Source organism: Oryza glaberrima, chromosome 11 (genome assembly GCF_000147395.1).
Source record: "Oryza glaberrima chromosome 11, OglaRS2, whole genome shotgun sequence".
In the NCBI taxonomy this organism is placed as follows: Eukaryota; Viridiplantae; Streptophyta; class Magnoliopsida; order Poales; family Poaceae; genus Oryza; species Oryza glaberrima.
In genome coordinates this window covers 20,336,327-20,349,782 of record NC_068336.1, presented here as the reverse complement: position 1 = coordinate 20,349,782, position 13,456 = coordinate 20,336,327, and the positions used below count along the sequence as shown (strand labels likewise).

The 13,456-nt window shown below is 41.8% G+C and overlaps 1 long non-coding RNA gene across 3 annotated transcripts; it reads left to right on the top strand.

Annotated features, from left to right (window-relative positions):
• The first annotated feature begins 1,329 nt into the window (after positions 1–1,329).
• On the top strand, positions 1,330–3,624 carry LOC127754051 (uncharacterized). Of its 3 annotated transcripts, none has more exons than XR_008012755.1 (3): positions 1,330–1,756; positions 1,851–2,034; positions 2,510–3,624. It is a non-coding gene; the product is annotated as an uncharacterized LOC127754051 (long non-coding RNA). The 3 variants fall into 3 exon arrangements; XR_008012754.1 differs by having other exon boundaries at positions 1,330–2,034; positions 2,510–2,658; positions 3,263–3,624; XR_008012753.1 differs by having other exon boundaries at positions 1,330–2,034.
• The last annotated feature ends 9,832 nt before the right edge of the window (positions 3,625–13,456 follow it).

Sequence of the window (13,456 nt, the reverse complement as noted above, 5' to 3'; positions counted from 1 at the left end):
TGAGATGTGTTCTTTAATTGATCTCTTCATCTCTATGCAAAGTATCCTATCATAACGTTAACAATGTTAGATCATACTTTTAGTGGGTGTTGCATGCAGTTATTATTATCAAAGCTATCGAAGGTATTTTACACTGTTACATCTCCTTCACCCTTTATAGGTTTCTATATTACAGATGCTCCTGTTATTGTTTTAATTCTTTTTCGACCAGTACAACCTGATTAGCTATTCTTACTAATTCTTTTTATACAAAAAATTATTTAGACATGGATATTTACACCATCAAGTGTAAAATGTTACTTACACTGCTTGCATATGTAAGGGAAAAATATTGCCAGCTCCGTTCAAGTTCCCCAGAGCCATATAGACTATATTGCTATTTTGCTTGATCTTTAATCTTATGATAATGATTCTATGATTAAGGTTAATTTATGTATATCGTCGTCATGCATCTTGCATTTCATCTGCTGAATAATACACAAATTGTTGTATAACAACATAACTACATAATTGAGCTTAATTTTTGTAAAGACCATCCAGTACAACTTCTGAGTTACATTGGTAACATAACAACCGGCGTTATTATACTGCTCTCATATGCTCTGATGAAATTTCTTCCATATATACATTGTACTTTGATAGCCTTCGTGTCTCTACTATTTGATCTCACCAATTCGTTTTTAAAGCTTTCTCTTGCTTGCATGAAGAGATTTTTTCTGTTGGTGTTGCCGAGTACGAAGAATTTGTTCATCCATGTGTTGCCAATGCCTCTTCCAGTGTAATATGATGTGAATTGAGTATTCATGCTCTGTTAGCCTCTTTTAAGTAGCTAATGGAGGAAATGATTCTCACCATTTCAGTAGCTCCATTATGTCATTGATGATTGAGTTACACCCATTTCAAATATTTAATTTCTACTTTAGTTACCTCATCGAGGTATATTGTTTCACATTTATCCCTGAGATTCACTTGAGATGGAATTTTAGACTAGCATTGATGTGTATCTTTCATGCCATCTCTACAAAACACGAAGGCAGGGGAGGGCCCAGCTATAATTCAAGGGTATTCAGATGTATACCCAAGATTTTTAGACAAAAAATAGGTATATATACTCTATAGTTCATATATGTATGCAAAAAGATAAAGAAAAAGAGATAAACTACTCATTTGGGCCTTGTTTTACCATTTCTGCTGTATTGGACCTAAATTTTACACTCCCCTCCCCCTTTCCACTCGGCCCGCAGTCTATTTGGGCCGGAACTGAGCCCATTTCCAAACAAAAATCCCCTCCTCCCAAAATCCCCAATTCCCTAAGACCCTAACCCTAATTTTGCTTGGAGACAGCCACAGCCGGCGGCGTGGGCGGCGGGCGCGGCGTGCGGCGGCGGCGTCGCGGCGAGCTGGAGACCGCGCCAGCGCGGCTGTGCGGGAGCAGCACCGCAGCACGGAAGGGGCGGCCGCCAGCTGGGCGCACCGGCGGAGGCGCGAGCCGCGGCGCAGCGCCGGCAGCGGCCGTCGGCCGAGCAGGTAGTGGCACGTCGGCGACTCGGCGTCGCCGGCTCCAGCGACGGGCCACGCGCCCACGCGGCGTGCTGTGGGCTGTGGCCTGTGTGCCCGTGTGGTGTGCTGGCAACGGCATGGCCGTGTGGGTGGCTGGGCGCCGAGCCGCCTTCCTCCCCTTCCCGCCTTCCGCCGACGACCGAGGCCGCGAAGACGCCAACGGGCCACGCCGCCACCACACTGCCACATACACACGGTGAATCAAAGCACGAATTTTGAATAATTGCAATGAAAATTTTAGGATTGGGAACTACAATTGATTGATTTACTATACTTGCTTGGTTGCTTAGTTTGTAGAGGGTCTTTTCTTCAATGAACTACATCAAAAACAAGTTGAGAACCAAGATGGGACAAAAATGCTTGAATGATTGTTTGGTTACATTCATTGAAAGGGAATTCTTTTTGCAAGCCAAGGACAAGGACATCATCGATTATTTTCAAAATATCAAGCGTCGAAAAGTTAATCTCTAAATTGTAAGATTTCTTCCCAATTTATCATTTTCTATTATTTTTGTATTCCATATGTTGGTACTTTGATATGTTTATCAATTAGTATTTCTATATGTTAAACAATTTCACGTGATGATCAATTCTATCAATGTGTGCAACTTATGCTCAATTTTATGTTATATACGCTATATATTATATAATTATTAGTGTGTGATACTATACAAGCCAATTATTAGGTTTTTAGGTGTATGAACAAAATTTTTTCCTCTCGCTATTTCGAATACACAAGTTCAAAATCCTGGGCCCGCCACTGCACGAAGAGCACCAAAAGAATGTTATCAGTCGATTATGACTATACACACTGTTAGGATATGTCCTCAATCATTTTCTTTAAAAGAAGGATGGTTCCATTTTTGAGTCATGAAAACATTAGCAGTCTCGAGAATGACCTTCATTTATTCATGCTTCATCACATATCTCTATGTTCTTTTTTTATTAGGTCGAAAAAGACATGGATGGATTGGATCCATTACGGAAAGCTGATTTCCTGTTCATATCTGAGACGGACGTAAATTTCTTTTGAAGGGTGCATCAACTGGTTCAATGGGAATGCTTTGCTAGACATATCCTAACCGTTACGATGCAAAGGTAAAGCAATATCATGAGTCAATCTTTTTTATATTTTGTCTTTCAGTTGGTTTGCTTTTACATGTCTGTGCTCAGAGAGATTATTTCACTGTTTAGTTCACCAGACTATTTTACACATGTTTTTTCATTATTTGTGAAAGCACACTTTTAAATCCTAAAAGTTGTGCAGTTGATCTGTTTCGTCAAACTGTAGTGTAGCCTGCTGCCGCTGTGCTTTTACAAGCTCTTTGTTTCCACATTGTATATTTTGCCTGCTACTTAAAAGGAACAGGGAAGAAAAAAATGGAACCTACCTGAAGAAGTATATATGCATTGTAGAACTATAAGGCTTATGTTATTGCATCATACTTTGGTTAATTGATTATGCATGCTTTCGCTCATAAACTTTGCCACGTGGTAGCAGCACTTTGTACTACTCCACTCCAAAAAAGATAGAACTTTTGGTAGAAAAATTGGTTTCATGTGTTTAGAATTGTGATGCCAAGCTGAAAATATTATCTCTCTATACAAGTGTTATAGAGGTTGATACTATACTGTTTTAGCTGTACTAACATTACTATTAAAATTTTCTACTACCTTTGTCCCAAAATGTAAAAACTTCTAGCCCTATATCTTGAAAGGTATGTTTAGGTACACAGCTCAAAATTGCGATATATTTTGGGATGGAGGTAGTATATTTTTTTTCAGGTGTACTGATGTCACTAGCTGCACATAACGGAGGATTGTTGTTGAGTAGTGCACTTGCATGTTGCACTTACAAAACATCATTTTCTATCTGTTCATTTTAGCTTTGCATATATTTAATATGGACCACCAGTAGGCATTTAGGTCTTCTGTTTTTAGCATCCAATAGTCCAATGTGATTCTAGCGTATAGAGGAAAAAGGGGTAGCATTGAAACCTCTGTAAACTCATTGTAATTGACATGTAATTTGCCCCTTTTTTCTATTTATTCAAACTTCCAATACCTTTCGGTTTTCTCCTTTAGCCTATACACTATATTTTTGTATGTGCAAATTTTTTTTATAAGGGTAGTTTATGGGATATAGACGAAAGCATAAACCAATGCTATGGGTGAATAGTAGATGCATATTATTCATCGAACATATTGGACTTCAATTGATTCAGGCGGCGCAGCGTAGCGCGCTTCTATTGCTAGTTTGTTTCAAGTTATCAGTGGAATGCAGCACTCCAAAGTGGTTTGATTGGTATTCATGATGAAATTAGGAGTCCGGCTGACTCCTTTGGCTTCATCTGTACAGAGCCAGGGAAAGAAAACCGCGGAATAACTCTGAAAATATTTGATGGTTTCAGGGGTGTAATTCTGAAACTGCATTTGTCATAGTATCCTGCCTTGCTAACTCTGTAGAATTTTCTCTGTGCACCTGCACAAACTGTAGAGGAAATGGTGATGCTTGTGGGTTGACGTGTGGGCAGAAGCTGTTAGCCGTTCTTCCATGCATTGTGGCAGAAACATGTCTTACAAATATGTCATATAGCACCAAAAAGAAAATGTGTCGTATATGTTTCAGGAGAAAATGTGTCAAAATCATCACTCATGCTCAAACATCAACCCTAATCAAATTTAATCCACTTTCTCTCAAATCAAATCTTGAACTTTGGATCTGAATTTTTAACCAAATCTAAATACATATATCATTTTTCTTCTATCCTTCACCTTTTTATTCAATTCTTTATTGAACTAGCAAAGTGTCCGTACGTTGCTATGGGAAAAGGTACACCAAATCCTAGGTAGTTAGAGAAAGCGTGAAAGGTGAATAAGACTACAATAAAAGCAAGTGAGAGAACCGGAGAGACTCAAAATTAGTAACTACACATTTAGCTACTTATATCAAACTACGCATGGAATATCAAAAGTCAAATTAATATCGCTAGTTGATCTGAAATTGTAATAAGGGCAATTGATTTTTTTAAAAATTATGGACCTCTCTAATATGTTAGATCTGAAATTTAGACTCGACACTATTTAGACGACATATAGAGCTAGTTGGGTTTGATATCATGTAGTTTGGTTGAACCAATCTAAAAATATGGATAAATCACGGAAACTTTCTCTCACCTCAAATCTTGCGTGAACGATCGTCAAGAGCACGTCACATTCACAGTGATTGGGTTTGGCTGCTTGGTAGCAGCAAGAAGCTAGGTGACGAGGAGTTTAAGTTCCAATAAGGCTTGGAAAAAGTACAAATTACCTCCTAACTATTGCGGTCGACTGATTTACCCTCTAAACTCGAAAACCGGACATTTAACACCCCAAACTCTTAAGACCGGACAAATTACCACCCTACACGGTTCGAAGCGGTTTTTATCCTACGTGGCACACACGTGGCGATATAGTCAGCAAAAACAAATAAGGGGCAATTGTGTTTCTGCCCTTGCTTTACATCACAATTGTGATTTTACCCCTGTTTTTTAGGATTTGTGATTTTGCCCCTGCTTTTTTGAAACGAAGCAGCTGCCTTCCCCTACTCTGTTAACTAATAGTAACGGTGTTAAATGTGTGGTGAATGGACAAATATACCCTTGGACATGTTTTGGCTTGCACAGGATACATGTTTCAAGTTAATTTTATGCGAATTTCATACGGGACCTAAATGTTCACAAATTTTATAAAAGTTGACATAACACAATATTTTGGACAATTTTGATAGAATTTTCACAATAATTTGAATACAGTTTATAAACGATGTTAGAACACAATATTTTTGACAAAATTTTGACAGCAAGGGCAGAAACACAATTGCCCCAAATTTCAAACGCTAATAGGTGCAGCCCTATCGGAGCATCAAATTCAGCAAAATACAAGAACTGTCCTCCTAGCTTCAACAGAAACAAACAACTTCAGCTGCCTACTATACTTTACTTACAAATCTGGAACCCAAAGCAATCCCAAATACCTGCAGAATCTCCCTCTGGCTCGCATTCAGAAACAGATTAAACACCAACTGTGAGACTTGTCCGACGATAGAATCATCTGTCCATCTGACCACATCCTTCTCAGATGTAAACTGGCTGGAGAACTCTGGAAGAGCTCAAATCTATATCGACGGATCGAGCAGTAAGCAGCAACAATATCATACAATTTCGTGGAAGAAGTAATGACCACATCACCAGATCACCTCAAAGCTGGCCCTATTTGTTTTTGCAGCCTGCTCTCACAACTTATGGAAAGCATGTAATAACCCAGAGTTTTTAGCCGAGCAAACGCCGACGCGCCGACGGAGCCGCCGCTCCTCGGCCGCGGGGCCGCCGCGCCTGCCCGCGCCCGACTCCATCGCGTGCTGGCCCGAGCCGCCACTCCTCCCTGCCGCGCGCCGCCGCTTGTCGCATAAGCGGCCGCCGCCGCCGCTTGCAACCCAGCATGCTAGGGTTTTTGATTGGATCGGGACAGCAAGGTTTGGGGATTTGGTTGTTTCATTGAAGCAAGGGTAGAATAGTCATTCACAAATTATAATAGCATTTTCTTTCTTCGTTTAATTCGGAAATCCCGGGCCCACCAAACTACCGTCCAAACCAGGGGCAAACGGATGCTTTGTTTCAAAAAAGCAGGGGCAAAATCACAAAACCCTAAAAAGCAGGGGTAAAATCACAATTGAGACGTAAAGCAAGGGTAGAAACACAATTGCCCCAATAAAAAAACTAGTGGGGCCCACTTATCAGCGTTTTTTTCTCTCCTTCTCTATCTCTCTCTCGGTGAGCAGAGGAGAGAGCATGCAGCTGCGGTGAGCCAAGGACGACGCGCTCTGCCTCCGCCCCCACCGCCAACCTCCTGAACTCGCCGCCTCCATCGCCGGTCACCCGAGCTTACTCTGCGTTCGCTGGCGGACGTGGTTGGACGGCCACGATGCTGACGACCAGGACGACGGACCGTGCGCCGCCTCCACCACATCAACCAGAGAAGCAAAGAAGGGAAGGGGAAAAATTGCAGAGCTGAAACGCGTGGCCGTCCATCCTCGTCGACCCTTCCGTCTGCCCCATGCGCCACAGCAGCAGCCTCATCCATGGCGGCGGCGACAAGCAGCAGCCTGGTCTGGCCATGGCAGAGGGCGACGGCGACCTGGCGAGGGTGGAGGCGGAGGGCGTCGTGGCAGGAGCGGAGGGCGGTGAAGTGGCGCTCAATCTGCTTCGTCTTCCCCCTGCTGCCCCGCCGCCCTCCGGCACGTCGATGGAAGTGGAGGCCGCATGGCCCGCATCCGGTCTCGCGGCCCTCGTCTCGCGCGTCTCCTTCTGCTCCTCTCCTCCCGCAACGAAGACCCGCCGCCACAGTGCGAGATGCGGAGGCGGAGGGCGGAGCTGAGTAGCGAGCGGCGGTGCACATGGCGACGCTGCTCGGCTAGCTCGCTCGGGCATCGCCATCACACACCACCCACCGGACGAGGGTGGCATCAGCATGGCGGACGCTGGCACACTACTCGCGGCAATGACACGATCTACCCGTGGCAATGTCACGGAAGAATTCTGAGAGAAATTGAATCGACGAACAGTGTACATGCATGTACAGGATGTACAGATGTGTGCTGCTTGCCGGTGTGACGGGGTAGTTTTACAGGAGCAGCAGCGAAGCGGGGAACACCAGGAGCAGCAGAAGAATCAGGTGGCATCTTTAGCGGCGGCGAGCAGCGGTGGGCTGTGTGGTGTGGCTGTGTGGCTCCAGTTGACGGCGACTACGGTCGATGGGGACGACGTGGATGGGCGGCGAATTACTCGTCGCTGTAGCGCACCGCCTCCAATGCCCTCCTTGGCGCCACCCACCGTGCCCTCCGCGCCACGCGCGCCGCTCGCTGCGCCCTCCCTGAGGAGGATTCATTGCCAGCCGCCTGCCTGAGCCGAGAGAGAGAGAGAGAGAGAGACGGGGGGAGGCCGTGGATCCCGCCGACTCCCCATCGGAACCGGAGAAGAGGCTCTGCACCTCTCTCTCTGCTGCCTCCGGCTGGAAGGATGACCTCGGCAGCGCCCGCCTGAGCCGAGGACTCGTCGCCGTAGCCCGTCACCTCCAACACCCTCCTGGCCTCCTCGGCGCCGCCCGTTGCCCGCCGTGCCCTCCCCGCATTCCGCCGTGCCCTCTCCGCATTCCACCGCTAGCCCACGCGCGCCGACCGCCCGTCCGCCCCAGCACGCCGCCGCCCACTGCCCATCGCTGGCCTCCGCGTGCCGACCGACCGTCCGCCCCCGCGCGCCACCGCTCGCCGTGCACACTCTGAACCCGAGAGAGAGGAAAAGGAAGAAGAAGAGGGGAAGATAAGGTATGGCGAGTGGGTCCCACTATATTTTAAAAAATAAAATGCTGACTAGATTACCACGTGTACGCCACGTAGGATAAAATCGCTCTAGATTCGGTCGAGGGGGTAATTATCCGGTATTGAAAGTTGAGCAATGTCTGATTTTCGAGTTTATGGGGGTAATTCGGTCGCCAAAATAGTTAGGGGGCTAATTTGTACTTTTTCCATAAGACTTCGCTTGCTGCTTTTATTTGGCACATACTCAGCTCAAGGAAAGTTTGTGTGCCGCAAGCATCGTATTTGATCGGCACCGACGTGGTCGATCCTTAGCGATGGACGTGATCTCTACCAACGGACAAAAAAAAATTCAAAATGGACCAAGACGGATCAAATCAAATTGTGATCATGAACTGGATATATACGTGCGAAAAAACCTGAAGTAAATTAATCTGGTGATGTGCGGAGGGCACCCACGGGACTCGGAAAGTAGGTTAACACGAATGAAAAATAAAAAAAGTACCGTTGAAAGTGGATGAAATTGATTGGAGTGAGAAAGAATTGAATGATACAATAGAGCGAATGAGCGGATATTTTCTCATTGATCAACAGTATATTTATACAATGTGAAGCGGTGGCAACCGTAGGGGATGCGATGTTTAGGAACATCGCGTCGGTTGTCGAGAGGGACACCAAAGGGAGAGAGAGGAGCTATCTCCTCTTCTCTACCGGTTAGATTAGTAACCATTGTTCCTATTTTTTTTGGTGGATAAGATCACCCGTAGTTTCTTAACAAGTACGTCGAGAACCAATGCGAAGAAGAAATTTATTATTTCGCTTTTGATAGAGATAGAAATATATAGAGCGTAACATTGCACGGAACGGGTTCTTTTCGCGAAAACGTTTTTTCAGAGGAAACTTTTTTTATAGAGGTTTTGAATCATACTTTGTTTATTCTGTGGAACGGTTTTTTTACATGTTTTTTGTCTCTTTTTTTTCTAGAATCGGATGTTTATTGTTTTCCAAAAAGGTGTTTTTTAACTTTTTCACAGACGGCGCATTTTTTATTTTTCCCTTTTATGGGACTTTTTATTATAGACATGTTTTTTCCGTGTTGTGTAAAATTAGATGGTTTATGTTGTGAAACAAGATATATGATCTCATTCATATATGTGGAGAGATCGGCAACCAATTCAGGACATGACAGTTGTGTTGTACCCACATCTTTCTCAAACTCACGGCGATCCTAACAACGTCTTCGGTTACCACCTCTCTCTCCCCCCCTATATATATTTAAATATATATATTTAAAGGCCATGTTGGGCCAACTTTAAACCCATCTGACCACGGTACATTTAAAGCCCATCGGACTATTCCATCTGACTATTGTGCGTGCTTTATACTGTAACAAACGAATCATATCTCTGTATCATCTAACAAAAAATCACCACAGATGGGAACGGCCCTACCTTCGTTACGAGAGAACACATGCGAACTCAAGCGAACGGCGAACGGTGGTGCATGAGATTATTTTCACCACCGACGAGCTACCAGCTGCTGTGAACGACTCACCGTTCATCCTGATTTGAAGCGAAAAGATACCTGCAGACAGTAGTTGTGCGTAGCCAATATATATGATAGATTAGGGACACGACTACATCGAGAGCACTAGCTGGATAGTGCTAAAGAGAGACACCCTTCTTTCCAAAAAAAACTACTACTAGTACACTCAATTTTTTTCTTTGAGAAGTTTCTCTTAAATTACTTATCCGATTTATAATCCGATTATACCGTTGTGTTCGTTGCAATTAAATCTTTACAACAAAATCTAACAAAATCTTACATGATTATATTCTGATTTTATATATATATATATATATATATATATATATATATATATATATATATATATATATATATATATATGTGTGTGTGTGTGTGTGTGTGTGTATGGTAAGAATATTCTATACCCCCCTCCCCTTCTCATCCGATCCCCCCTCCCTCCCGATCCACCCTCTCTCACTCCCCTCCCTTCTCTCCCTCTCTCGCCCCCCCTTCTCTCTCTTTTCTCTCTCTCGCTCCCGATCCCCCCTCTCTACCGATCGCCCCCCTCCCTCCCTCCCTCCCTCCCGATCCCCTCCCTTCTCTCTCTCTACCGATCTCTCTCTACTCGATCGCCCTCCTCCCTCCCTCCCCCTCTCTACCGATCGCCCCCCTCCCTCCCTCCCGATCCCCTCCCTTCTCTCTCTCTACCGATCTCTCTCTTTTCGATCGCCCCCCTCCCTCCCTCCCGATCCCCTCCCTTCTCTCTTTTTTTATTTCTTTTATTTCTTTTTTTTCTCCCTGAAACATTTGTTTCCTCTTTTCTGGAAAAATAAAAAAATAAATTGCCAAATTCAAGATTTGAACCCATGACCTCATAGTTTAAAGCACATTCTTCTAACCAATTCATCTAATGACGCTATTTGTTTTAAGAATTTTATTAGAAAGTAATATGATTATCAATTTTAATATCTTTCACTATCGAAACTCATAACATGTTACTATGCTCTAGTAGTAACATTGTTGTAAAAGTGCAGTAACATGTGACGTTACTGTATAACACATAGGATACTGCACTTCTGGCAATAATGTCATAGTAAAATTGTAGTAGATCAGGAATCAAAGCAACAATATATGGGTTAAAGCCTCACATGCTAACCATATACTTGTTACTGCACGAAAGTAGAAGTGTTACTACATAATAGACGCATATTACCACTTCCAAGTAGCTATGTTACTGCACGATAATTATAGTTTTACTATGTCATTTTTATGAGATGAAGATCGAATAGGTGGGCTATAGGTAAAGCCTGTAGGTGGCTTTGAGCGAGATCTGATTGATGTAGGAGTTGTTTGAACAATTTTATACATTTGGTAAAACCATGTTACTGCATGTATATGTCCTTGTTACTGCAAGTTACATATTCTGTTATTGCATGTGGAGGGTTAAAGTTCAAAATGCTAATCTTTGAAAAGCAATATCTCACAAGATATGTATTATTTTTTAAAATCGTTCCCACCATGATGCTATAGTGTTACTGCATGTGGAGGGTTAAACTTCAAAATGCATCTACGTACTCTCCTCTTCAAGAAACCGTTCTTCCCCCCTCTTCTCAAGAAAATTGGTCTCCTCCCTCCAATACAGTGTTACTGCATGTATATGATGTTACTGCACTTTTGACAGTAATATTGTGGTGAATTACAGTAAATCAGGAATTGAAACAAAAATATATAGGTTAAAAGTCTCAAATGCTAACCTTATACTTGTTACTGCACAAAAGTAAAAGTGTTACTGCACGAAAGGTATACGTTACCACGTTACCACGTGTTTATGCAGTAACACTACCCAAAAAATACAGTAATATGCAGTGTAGTAACATCGTGATGCGATTGTAGTAACGTACAACAGACAAGTAGTAACAAGTAATAGTAAGTAATAGTATAGTATTACTACTTGTGGAGAGACAAATTGTAAAAAAGTCAAGCTTTGAAGAACAATATCTCCCAAGTAATGTAAGGTTTTTTAAAACCATTTGCACCATGATGCTAGAAAAAAAAGAGCTTATCAAAAGTAGATCCGTCATGACTATATTTCAACTATATTTTAACGTTGTTACTGCACATAAGACACAGTGTTACTGTACAGAGGTCATCGTGTTACTGCACCGTCCTGGGACGAGAGCTGAGAAGAGGTGGGTGGGGGGGGAGTTAGTAGGCGGGTTTGACCGGTGGGAGGGGCCTTTGACCGAGGTGGGAGGTGGGTTTTGGGCCTTGGTAAGGAGGGGGAGGTGGGTGTGACCCTTGGGAGGGAGGGGGGTATAGAATAACTATTCTATACCCGGGTAGAATAGTTTTTCTATATATATATATATATATATATATATATATATATATTAATTTTATTATATATGTAAGTTATTTTTATCATATACATAAATTACATTTAGATTTAAACTCTTTAATAACTAATATATTTTAAATCACGTATTATTTTCAAGATCTATTTGCATCATTATACTCTACATATGATAATGCAAGATCCATATTGGATATATTCAAATAATTTATTAATTTAAAAGTAATGTATTTAAATTGCAAAAGTAACTTAGCTATACAATAGAAGTAACTTATCTATGCAATAGAAATAACTTTCTGCAGTAGAAGTAATTATATGCAACAGAAGTAACATAGTTATGCAATTGAAATACTTCCTCCGTTTCATAATGTAAGACATTCTAGCATTGTCTACATTCATATAGATGTTAATGAATCTAGACATAGTTCATCTAGACATAGAACTATGTCTATATTCATTAACATCTATATGAATGTGGGTAATGTTAGAATGACACTTACATTATGAAACGGAGAGAGTAACTCTCTGTAGTAGAAATAATTATATTGTGAGTGAGCTGAAATAAGAAACTATGTAGAGTAGATTCACAAGTAAAGTGTAGAGAAGATTTATAAAGTCCAAAAAATATAGAATTAACTAAAAACAATAATAAAAATAATCAACTTAGAGCATTATGAATGTATAGAAGTAATTTAGTCAAGTTTAAAAGTAACTTATATATATATGATAAAAGTAACTTACGTATATAATAAAAGTAATTTATAAATATAAATATTTTTTTCATCGTAATATAATCATGTAAGATCTTGTTGTAAAGATTTAATTGCAACGAACGTAATGGTGTAATCAGATTGTATATTAGATAACTAGTTTAAGAGAAAATTCTATAAGAAGAAAACAAGATATGCACTATTGGATATACTAATAGCAACCAAAACTCCTAAAGTACTAGCACGTGGGTGTCTCTGGTTAAAACTAATTGGAGAGGCCTCTCCAATTAGATTTACCGATAGAGTAGCTATAAAATTGGCTATAATTTTCTTCTCCTCTCTCTATCTCTCACTTATATATTTAATGTATTTGTCTTGAAGCTTGTGTTAAGCTAGTTCTTGTATGAAAGCCAACACCCTTAATTTCTTGTTACCTCTCTCCTTTTCACATAAGTTATAGCATGCGCTCACTATTATACTTGCTCTTATACATACAGCGTCGATTGATTTGCTTGGCTTTCCTAACACTGCTTTTTAAATCCTCGTAGGACATGCAACCATCCTCCGGGCACACAATGATGGGCTACTGCTGTTGTCGCTCCTGTTGTTGTCATTCCTGTAGAACCGAGCTGTTACTTCATTGTTGGTATTGCTTATTCTGTTGTTTCCAATACTTTTCTCGTTAAATTCCATGCCTTTATTAAGATTTAAATCTATGGAGAAATTATAGGATGACTTTTGTATTGTAGCTTCTGTTAACGACCAAAATTGGTAATCTAGGTATCGGAGATGAAGATCAAATCGAAGCGGAATCCAAGACAGAGATCGTTTCGGAAACAGAGCAAGAATCGGCTGAAGTCCGAATCGGCTACGGCCAGGATTGGCAGAGTTCGAGTCGGACAAGGTAGCCGGTTAAGCCGATTCCGACAATGTGACTCGATACACGTTGTCGGG